General features: G+C 44.0%; 1 long non-coding RNA gene across 1 annotated transcript; it reads right to left on the minus strand.

The window, feature by feature from the left end:
• Positions 1–1,167: 1,167 nt before the first annotated feature.
• On the minus strand, positions 1,168–10,855 carry LOC141571838 (uncharacterized). Its single transcript, XR_012496895.2, has 5 exons — positions 9,941–10,855; positions 7,754–7,852; positions 5,755–5,872; positions 5,290–5,392; positions 1,168–1,257 (listed from the first exon to the last, which is right to left on the minus strand). It is a non-coding gene; the product is annotated as an uncharacterized LOC141571838 (long non-coding RNA).
• Positions 10,856–11,347: the final 492 nt, after the last annotated feature.

Here is an 11,347-nt window from a genome sequence, read left to right on the forward strand (position 1 = left end):
TAGTGAGTGGGTAGTTGATGGGAGTCTCAGGTACAATGAAATGATCAGAGCTAGATATAGGGCCTACTTCTGAGGAAATACAAATAAACACAAGTACTAGAGTGATACTTGGAGATATTAATTAATGTGTTTCTCCTCTTGAGTATTTCTTTTTATTTATTTATTTTTTTTCGGAACTGTCTCTCTAACCACCTCCATCCAAGAAGTTGGGCCAGTTTAAGTTAATTGCCTCAGGGGAAGAGAGGACAGTAGAAAACAGCTGGCTAGTTTCTGGCTACAAAGCCCAAACTTGCTCAGAAGATTAAGTGAGATGCCTCTGAGGGTAAACATAACAATGGAGGGAGTACCTTTGAGTCAAAAATCATAATTAAGAGTTTACTGGGTGAGGTGGGGCTGGGAGGAAGTCTGGTGTTAAAGTCTAAAGAATTAGGAAATTTCCTGAAAGGAATGGCCACAGCCTCCCAGCAGTTCCCAAGTCCCAAAGACCCAGAGCATTGAGTGGGTCCTGAAGAACGGGCCCACGCATGATACTGTCTGGGTAGAGTTCTTGGGGACAGCAAAGGTTGATAGAACTTCAGAGAGAGCTTTGGGGACCTGAGGCCAGTGAGCAAACAGTAATATCTCTGTGAGTAATTGATGGTTAATTCTCAACAATGGCACAGAGGAGGCAAAGAGCTGTGAGGTGGGGCGGAGATGAACCATAATACGATGGGATTAAATTTCCACTCTTCCTAAAGAGCAGCAGCAATGCTGATGGTGGTGGGGCTACAAATAGAAACTGAGTTAAATGTAGATGAATCTACATTTTCAGATAAATCTAAAATTTTTTACATGAATCTGAAGATTGAGATTCCTCCCTGAAACACAGACAGGTCTTGTTTTCTTATCAATGCTATATAGTAACGCTAATTAATGGGGAGACTCCGGACATCTATGCTTATTCTATCGTGAGATGGCCACATGGCTCCCTTGTTTCCTGAAAAAAATCACAAATGGGGAAGGAAACAACATATTTGTTTAGAATTATCAGCAACAGGAAGCACTGGGCACTGGAAGTTGACTGCAAGTAAAGAATGAACATAGATAAAGGATCACACATCTGAGCACCTCTTTGCTGATGTCTTTCTGGATCTACTTCTTCCCAGACACCTCAACCGAACTTCAGATACTTACTGGTACCTGCAACTGCCTACCCGTCTCTTCCCAGGATTTGTCCTATGAGAATGTCCGAACGATCACTCATCTGTGTCATTCATTCTGTCAAAAAATAAAGTAGAAACCACAAGAACATTTAAAAATACAACATTTATGAAATTTCCAGGCAAGGAGGACACCCCAGTGAAAAAATTCACTGAGAAGTTTGCAGATGGGGAACAGGAATGCTTATGCTAATTAAGGATGAAAAGAGTCCACGTGTCTGTTCCATTGTTCACTGGTCAGGAAATGTCTTCCAATAGGTCTGTTAGGGTCTGTCTTCCCAGGGTCACTCAAGTTCATGTCCTTTATCAATCAGTTGGGATGAAATATGATAGTCAGTGTGGTCATCTTATGGGCAAGTATAAGGGAAAATTTTTCCTTTGACAATTTTCCCTTTTTTTGCCACTAAAATCAATGGTGAGTTTGAATCTAAATACCGCCTGCTTTTTATCTGTAGGACAGATCCATAAAATGAGATTTCTAGGCCAATAGGTATGTGGATTTGTGATATCACTGGAAATTATCAGACTTTTTCAAACAATGCCTAAGCATTCCTGTTTCCTTCTTCTTTGCTGGTTCTGCTTGTTAAGTCCTTTAAATATTTTTAAGTAAAAAATTTCCAATCTCAGGTGTGAAAATTATATTTTATTTTATATTAGTTTACATTATCCTATTAGTGAGATTGAGTTTCTTTTTATAGAATTTTTGGGTATTTGCATTTCTTCCTGTATCAATTACATGATCACATCCTAGGCCCACTTTTTCATTAGTCTGTTTTTAAATAAGTTTGTCAGCTCTCTTTGTATAAACAAAATCTATCTACCATATGTGTTAAATGTATTTTGTCTACTCTATTGTTTTGGTTTAATTTCCTTTATGATAATTTTTTTCATATATGTTTAAAAAATAGTTTAATACAGCAAGTTCTTGAATAACATCATTTTGTTCAATGTTGTTTCATTATAATGTTGATGAGATGCCGTAGGAATTTAGCTCTTGTTCATATCAATGAGCCTGTGGTAAAATTGGTTTTGTTATACATCAGTGTGCTTAAAGTCACAGAACTTGTTAAAGATGTGAAGCCAGGACTTACTGTATAGTAATCTTTTCCTTCATAGTTTCTGGATTTTGTGCTTTCTTAAAAAGGATTCCTCCTCTCCAAAGTTTTCAAGTAGTTTCCTAATATCTACATAAAATACCGTCATCCTATGTGATTTTCATCTTTTCTTGTGATGTTATTCTTCTCTCCTTTGGGTGGGTGCCCAGAGTGATGGGGTATTTCCCTCCTACAGCCCATAGCCCTTCCAATTCTTGGGGACCCTGCAGTTGACTGGAGTCCTTTTCTTTACTGGAGCAGTGCATTTAGTGACATCATGTGCCAAACAGGAGCCAATGCTACGATGCCCAGACTCTGGTGAACAGGAATATGGATGGAGAGGGAGGAGAGGGGGCAGAGAGGCATGGCTGAGGCCAGCTACTGCATAGAGTTTAACATTCTAGAGTAGAATTGGAGTGGGAATAGAGTGGGTGCTGAGGGCCCACTTCTGGGAAGACCTCAGATGCCACTTCATGTTGGGTCAGATTGTCCATTGTCTCTGTCCCTCCGAATGATAAACCTCATGGAGGATAAGGAAGGATTGGAGAGTTCCACCTCCAGAGCTGGAAGGCAATGAACTTTTCCTTGTTAGTGCCACAGTGTGGGTGTTCAGCCTTTTTCTACACTTATAAGTGCATGTGATACAAGAGGCTGCACTTCTCCTGTTTCTGTCTCTCCTAGGTACCAGCAACACCGGTTACTTTCGCAGGTGTAGGGGCTGGGCCCTGGACTCTGCCCCTAGCCACAGTGCTGGAGATGCTCTTTAGACACTCACGTCTGGATAAAGACCTTGATAGCCACTGCACTGGGCCATTAGCAAGGCTGTGGATGAAATCATGGTTGAGCAGGCCAAACTTTCCACCTGCCCCTAACTGGCCATGTGTGAGATTGAGCACCACTGATGAGGAGCTCTTGTTTGGGGAATGTACGGGGTACCCATGCCAAGATAAGTACAAGAGAGGAACACACAGGTTGCTTTGTGTGGCTGGTCACCTCCTCCTGGCGCTTCCCCTTGATCCTTTGCTTTTATAACCTGGAAACCTACCACCACCTTTATCTAAAAGATTCAAACCTTCTGCTGTGCTATGGAGTAATATAATTCTGTCATAAAGTATTTGGCACTTTTTGTCTCATTCCTAAAATCCGACATAAGAATCTTGTGTGGGAAGTATCTACAACAGACCTCAGAAAGCCAGCTTCATTCACATCACAAATGTCCAGCCTTGCCCTCCCCTCATTCTTTGTCTTTCTTGCTCACCTCATTTAGGACACACTTCTCTTCCTGGGCCTGGGAACCCCCTCTGGAACATGATGCTTTTCTGTTTTTCCTCCAACAACATTTGCATGGCAAAGCTTGGGCAAGAGTTGCTCATGTAACTAGCTTCTTGGAATAAACTAAGCATGCCTGCTTCCTGCCTAGTTCAGTGAAGGGGAGGGACAATTTTGGAGGAAGACAAAGGAAGTATAAGTGAGGCAATGGAGAAAAACCAGGAGAGCGTGGTTGTGTAGAAGTCAAGGGAAGAAAGAACAGTAAGAAGGAGGACGTCTCTTATGCTTGGAAAAAGAAACTCTCTGGCAGAGATGATGCAAAAGATGGACATTTCAAGGTGCTTGCCTGTTCTGGATTCCTAAATGGAGCAGTGCCTACCAATGTAGCGGGGGGGGGGGGGGGGGGGGGCGGGCAAGGGTAACAGTGGAGCAGGCCCAGGAGGGAGGAATATTTTATTACTGACATCATTTAGAATTGCTGTTGCATGGTGATAATAGAAAGCAGACCTATTTTTAGTTGGTTTTATTATTATGTTTTTAAATTCTTTACCAAAAAGGCGCTTCCTTATTGCTTGTACCCACTCCCACCCTCTATCACTCCCGTAGCACATGACTAAAATGGAGGAAACTATTATGAATATTTCATTTCTCCAATTTGGATGAGATGGGCAGAGAGAGGCCCAGGACTAAAAGGGAGGGAAAGTCTAAAATTATCTGCATAATAAAACAAATTGTTGATTCATAGGCATGCCTGAAGGGAGAGTCATACCTGACCTAAAAAACTGAAAATTAGGTAATATTTAGGAGGAAATGACCCTGATAGAAGTGAAAAGTGGTAAGAAAGGGGAATGGCGGGGAGACATAAAAACTCAAATTTACATAATTTAGAGATAGATAGGGTTGGGCCTGGGGTAATTACTATGTGAGCCCATAACAGACACCTACTGGTGCCAAACATGCCAGGAACTGGAAATAAACAATCCAGTAAGATTAGTCCTCAGCCTTGTGGAGGTTCTGTTATAGAGTATGTCTTTCTGACATGGAGTGAATCCTGCCTTTCTTTGGCTTCTCTCCCAAGGAGTCCCTGACCATCCTTCAAGACTCAATTTAAATCTTACTTTCTCTATGAAACTCTATCCAACAACTTCATTAAAAAAAATTAGCTCTTTTTCTTTTAGAGCATTCTTTTATATTTATATTATGTCATTTGTGCTTTATTGTTATTATCCGTTTCTATATTTGTCTTCCTCAGTACACTGCGCAGAGGAGAAACATTTTGCGTTGTTTGGATTTGAGTCTATTGGATTCATGATGTTTATTAAAATGTGCACATTGACTCACAAGTGGGTGTTGTAAACAGTAGATTATAAGCAGTATATTTTAAAAATAGAGAAGAGAACAGAAACTATCAAAGTGATCCACACATTATAAGGATGAATAATGTTTCATAAAATTTGTTTCTGTTATCTGTGTGGGTGTTCTGAGTCACACTATAAAATGTTCTTATTGAGGATCATTTAAAAAAAAATCAGACACTAGCGACAGTTAAGGAGTAGACCCTAGGAAGAAAGCTATAACCAGAGATTCTGAAGCTTTCAGACTAGAAGCAGATCTATACCACACATAAAGAGCAATGGGTGGATTTATACATTTATAGCTTAAATAATCAAATAAAATAAGCACCATGTTCTATAGATTATAGCAGAGATCACAAACCACAGACGTACCTCAGAGGTATTACGGGTTCAATTCCAGACCACTGTGATAAAGCAAGTAGCTCAATAAAGCGAATCATAATTTTTTTGCTGGGTGGAGAGTCTTGTCTTCAACCTATAAAAAACACAACATTTGTGAAGTGCAATAAAGTGAAATGCAATAAAACAAGATATGCCTGTACATCTGTGAAGCTATTAAATATTTTAGGTTTTGTGGGACATAAGGTTTCTGTCACAACTACTCAACTCTGCTATGGTAGGACAAAAGCAGCCACAGACAATATGTGAAGCAATGAGTATGGCTGGGTTCCAATACAATTTGAATTTTATATAATTTTCATGTGTCCTGAAATATTATTTTTCTTTTGATTTTTTCAACCATATTTTAAAATGTACTGTATTAATAGAAAATTTGAGGTCTAGTAAGGCCTGTACATCAGGGGATGATTACCATTGAAAAGATAGTTTGTTACTTACAATTCCCAAGAGAATAGGGCCCACCACGCCATGGGGGGGCCACTCCAGGAAGTGCCAGGATCAGTCAGGAGGCAGAGGAGTGAGGGGAAATCATAGGCAAGAGCCTTTACTGTGGTTTCTGCAGGAAGAAATGGGAAAGGCAGGCTTAGGGTTGGCAGGTTTGAATAATTTTAGTGGGCTCTGGGGCATAGGATCTGTCCCTGGTTGTCAGGTACCCAGCCCTTTGTGATTAAGGCAGGTGGCCAGTGGCCTGGAGTGTGAGAGCCAAATAAAGGAGGGGTTGGGGGTTGTGGGCTCTTGACTGGTTGGTTTGTATGTACTTGAAAAGCATGTTGATTTGTTAACCATCTCTAGGAATTGGCTACCCCTAGGAGGGGCAGTTCCTTCAGGATTGTCAAAGCCCCAGATGTCAAAGCATCAAAATATAGAAAAATAAAAGGCATGGTTGCTATACATGACCATACAAAAGCAGGGGCAGGCCAGATTTGCCCCATAGGCTATGAAAATTGTGGACCCTGAGAAAGATACCCACTAAGAAGGACTCCTAGGGGCTAACTGGGATCTAATGTAAAAACCAGAGCCTAGCAGCCCTTTGCACACAGAGTCCTCTCACGCAAACCACACTTCAGGGAGAAGACTGCCCTAAGCTGCCTGCCTCCTGCAATGAACTGCCTTCCTGCACTGTGTTTTTGCCACCTGAGTCAGCCCTTTTAAAGGAGATCCTGGAATCCTATTTCAACCAGCTGAACAGAGACTTTCCTTATCCAATTGGAGCTGTGCAGCTATACCCCTATTAGCATCTTCACCAACCAATCAGAGCAGCTCCATTCTGACCAATAAGGACAGTGCCTTTTGGACCATTCCAAGAGGACTCCAAGATGTGGAGGTCTCATTTGCATGAGGACAGACCAATCAGGGACCAGGGGTGAGGACTTCTGTTTATATAAGTCATCTCCCCTCTGGTTCAGAGAGCACACTTTCCCTTTCCACTGAAGACTGAAGACGGTTTTCCCAGCTAGAGCTGAAACACCAAGGACGTCTCACTGGAGCGGACTGGACCAAAGCAAGTGTAGCAGACCAGATCAGAGCCGAGCTGCTGGCTGGAGAGAGGCCTCGCCCCAGGGCTGCCTCAGATTCACCCTGTTTCACAGCCATACTGCTTCATAATTGAGCTGTAACACTACAGAGTTGTTCCACAGCCATGCTATATCACAATTGAGCTGTTTGCACTGAATAAAATTTCTTTCTTCACCACACCCCAAATTGGGGGTTTCCTGTTGGTGTTGAATTGGCACCAATGACCGACCATTGGTTGACCAAACAAAGATAATCTTGAAATAGGTGTGGCACATTGTGAGGTGACAAAAGCTGGGGAATCTAAGTCCTCTTAACCTTGTAATATGTATGTAAGTGTCACCCATGATTAACTATAATACTATATATATTTAATCTTTTTGCTTTGATCAAGTTTAAATGTTTAAAATTATTACTTTTTCACAAACAATTTGAGTTTCATTATTACAATTTTTGAAAATTACAGAAATAAGAAAAATAACAAATATTTGGTTTTCATATTTCAGATCTTTTTTCTGTATAAAGAACCATGTATGTATTAACCTAACAAGGTATCAGGAACATTCTCCTGTGTCAATAAACATGGACCTTCGACATCACTTTTAATGTTTGCAGAGTGTTAAATCCTGTGGTTGCACCACAATTCATTTGGCTGATACCCTGCTGGTAGACAGTAGGGGCATATATTGAACAACTCTGAAGCTATGTCAAGCTGAGCTGGAGAATGTGGCTGAGACAGGCAGCTGGGGACAAATCAGGTAATGATTATTCAGTGACCCACCCTTGCCTTTCTTGTAAGTTATTTGGCTTAGATTTAGCTGCAATTTTGAAAGCTAATCTGGGTGTTTTGCAAGAAAAGCAAATAAGCAGAAGTACCCTCTGGAGCCTTAGAAGCAGAAGTGGGTTATGTGCAGTGAAATCTCACCCTTGCTGGGGGCAGGTGGACAGAGGACAACAACACCAGACTCATCATCTTCCTGAGGATGACTTCGTTAAGGGGGTAGATTCTGAAATGCAGTACAACCTTGAAAAAAAAAAACAAAACCCATAGAACGTTTCCACTCTATCAAAGCTTGCTTTGAAAATGAAATATCCGCAAAAGTGTGGTTAAGAAATTCTCTAAGTTTCAACACAGACATCAGTACTTTAAAGTGTATCAATGGTGTGACCTTGAAATCAATGTACCATAGCTGCTTCTTCCCTTCCTCCCTCTCCTAGTTTTTGGAGTGCCAACTTTGTGCCAGGCGCTTTGCAGGCACTAAGGATACATAACAGACACACGCAGATCTTACTCACGAGGACCTTATTCACAGTTCTTGGAGGCAGTGTGCTATACGAACAAATCCACCAGTGCATGTGTAAGGTCCGAGGGGAGCACAGCTTTGTCTCGGGAGTCAGAGAAGATCACATAGCAGCTGATTTTTGAGCTGAATCTTGCTAGGAAACAAGGGGGAAAGGCTTGTGCAAAGGCATTGAGGGGGAACTCACAAGCCTGATATGCGCAGAGAAAAGGGCAAGGCACCTGGAATATGGGGGCACGTACTGGAGGTGGGGCCAAGGCTAGAGAGTGAGCAGAACTTTGTACCATGTGGAGAGGGAACCAGCAAAGGATTCTTCATGGAGAAATTATGATTGGTCATGATCTTTTTTGGTTCCTTGCCTTCAAGCATACTCTACCCTGAAATGGCTTTCCCAGTCCCACCTTCCTTTTCATCTGATTAAATCGAATTCATCCTTCAAGTTTTAACTCACATGTCACCTCTTCCAAGAGCCTTTACTTAATCTGCCCCCGCCACCCCAAGCAGACTGATTTGGATGTCCTTCCCAGCACTCTGCTAGATGGCATATCTCCTTGATCACCTACCACACTGCACTGTAACTATTTGTATAGCTGTGGATGCCTTCTGGCTGTGATTGTCTGATTTGGTTTTTATGCCCCCCCCATTCCTAGCACAGAGCCTGTGCAGAAAACATGCATGTTTGCTTTCAGATCCTTGCAGCTCCTTGCTGGGCACCACAGCCACCAACGCTTGCAAAGGACTAATCCCAGGATCACTTGTCAATTGGCTTCCTGCTAGGTTTGGCCAGTGGGAGGCACTGGTGGGAGAAAGGGAAGGCCAGAGTGTTTCTCCACTTCTCTCTCTGCCTGGAGCAGTACTACTGGCAATGGCTCCCCCCAGCCTCCAGCTCCTGCAGGACAACCTCTCTCTCCACAGTTCAAGTTTCTGCCAAGTGCTCCCTTCTTCCATCCAGGTTCTGATAACACACATCCTCCATTAGTCTCTCCAACTTTAGGGACCCCCTGCTGCGGTTGCTAATTCCGAGTTCCTTCGTTGTTCTCTGCTTGCCTTTTCAGCTCATCCTATAGCACAGTCACTGGTCCTCTGTATTCAGTTCCCTCTGTTGAATTCCCTGGCATGGACCGTGCATCTCAACTAGATGATGATGCACAGAGTGCCCAACAGGGGTGATCGATCTACATGAATTGGACAGTGCTCAGGAAAGACACGCTGTGGCGAGTGGGAGCCAAGCTGGTGGGATGGGACTTGATGCAGCAAGGTCATTTGGACACAATTGTGGCTGTCCCAGAGGAGAAGTCTGAGCTGAAGCAGATGCAGCAGAAATGAAGAGAATCCTGAGACACTGATGAGGGAGAATGGATTGTCCTTCATTCTCTAGGAATGACGTGGAGGGTAAAGGAGACGGAAGCAGCAGCTACAAGGACTCCCAAGTTTCTCACTGGGGTCCCGGATGTTGTAGTTGGGGCCAGTCACTCTGACGTGGAACAGAGGATCAGAACTTCTGTGGGTCTGGGAGACTTGAGAAAGGCCCTTCATTCTCTCTCCTTCTCTGTGGCCTCATCTCTAAAATAGGGGTAATGCAGCACACTGCAGGGCCTCCTCCCACTGTGCTAAGAACCTTCGAGTGCTATGGGCTGAGCTGCTAACTGAAGAATGCTAACAGTTGAGAAGTACAACAGTTGATGGAGAGAGTTAGGCCCGGAGGAGACTTAAAGAATGGAATGTTCTCCATCTCTCTAAGTGGATAGATCAGAGCCGAGATATCCCTTCTAGTTCTGACACTGCTACCCAGTATCCATGTCATGGCTCACCTTGATCAGGCCTCTGTCATCTGTCAAATGATGATCATAGGCAGGGGCAGGACGTGAGGAAGAAGAGGAGGAGGACTTCAGTCAGTGGTTACTGCTCATTGACCTGTCCCTGAACGTGTGGCAGCAGCAAGGAGGATGACTATGGAGCCAGATCAGGGTCCCGAAAGGACTGGATGCTGGGCAGGAGGACAGAATTGGGGCAGAATTGGGACTTGTGGGCAGAACTGGGACGTGAGCCATGGGGGAGGAGTTTGCACCGGGCTGGGGGATGGTGGTGGAGTAGGGAGAGTGGAGAACAGCTTTACCCCAGGAGAATCAGGGCAGTTCAGGCTGGGACTGCCTCTTCAGCCCTCTCCCTAGGGCCTGGAGAATGTTAACAGGTTTGGGGCAGCCCTGGGATGGCAGTGTCCTCCGTGAACTGGGCAGGTCCTCGCCACAGAGTCCTCAGTGAAGAAAGGAAGGAGAAAGAGAGAGCCTGAAGTCAAAGGCACCTAGTCTGCAGTGACCCTGTTTCAACTAAGTGTCCCAGTGGAGGCATGAGACCTTCCTCCAATATGCCTGGAAGGCCCTTGAGGGTAGGCGCTCCAGGCTTGAGGGAAGATGACCACCCCTCCACACTTCTCAGAGGGCGGTAAGGACTTGGCAGCAAATGCCCTTCCAAGAAATCTTTGCACCATGTCTCCCTCTTCTCGCCTCTTCAGGTATTTTATAGAGCCGTCTACATTCTCAAGGATTATAGAACCAGTTTAGGATATTACTTCTCTGAATTCTGCACGTGGTGAGATGACTCTCACCCAGCCAAGCCTGGCAACAGGTGAGCCTGGGGCAGGAAAAGCCCCATCTGGCAGACCTGTTACAGGGTGGGTGGAAACTTTAGTGGGCTGGGGTCAACTCACAGATTCTCAATTCACTCAATCGCTGGCTCCATCGTCCATCACTCCCACAGAGCCTGTTCTTTGTCAGGAGCCTGGAAACACCTGAGAGACTGGACAGCTCTAATGTTTAAGCAGTCCTTATTCCATTCAATTTGGATTGTCTTTAAGTTATCAATTTTTAGGTAAGGCTTCTGGCTGGGACCCAAATCAGCAAAGAGTATGCAAGTGGTCAATATTGCTCCATTAACTTGAGTTGCAAATGTGGGCAGATCTCTCTCTCGTTTCAACTTCATGGCCAGTAACCTCCATCTAATTAACAGAAAGTCAGCTTCTTCTTGAGGCCGCCTCTCTCACCTATCCTAGAAAAGGTCCGTTGTGTGAGGGAGAAAGCACTGAATCGCTGTGTCCGCCGCTGCCACACGGTGGCGCCGTTGAACGGTTCCTCGGCCTTCCACAAAGCAGCTTTTGTCCGTGTCCCCACGCAGCCGCTCAGGTTCTGAGGGAGGATGACCCCATTCCCTCGGCGGTAACC

This window comes from Rhinolophus sinicus, chromosome 2 (assembly GCF_057876585.1).
Source record: "Rhinolophus sinicus isolate RSI-liver-muscle chromosome 2, RSI-T2T, whole genome shotgun sequence".
Taxonomy (NCBI): Eukaryota; Metazoa; Chordata; class Mammalia; order Chiroptera; family Rhinolophidae; genus Rhinolophus; species Rhinolophus sinicus.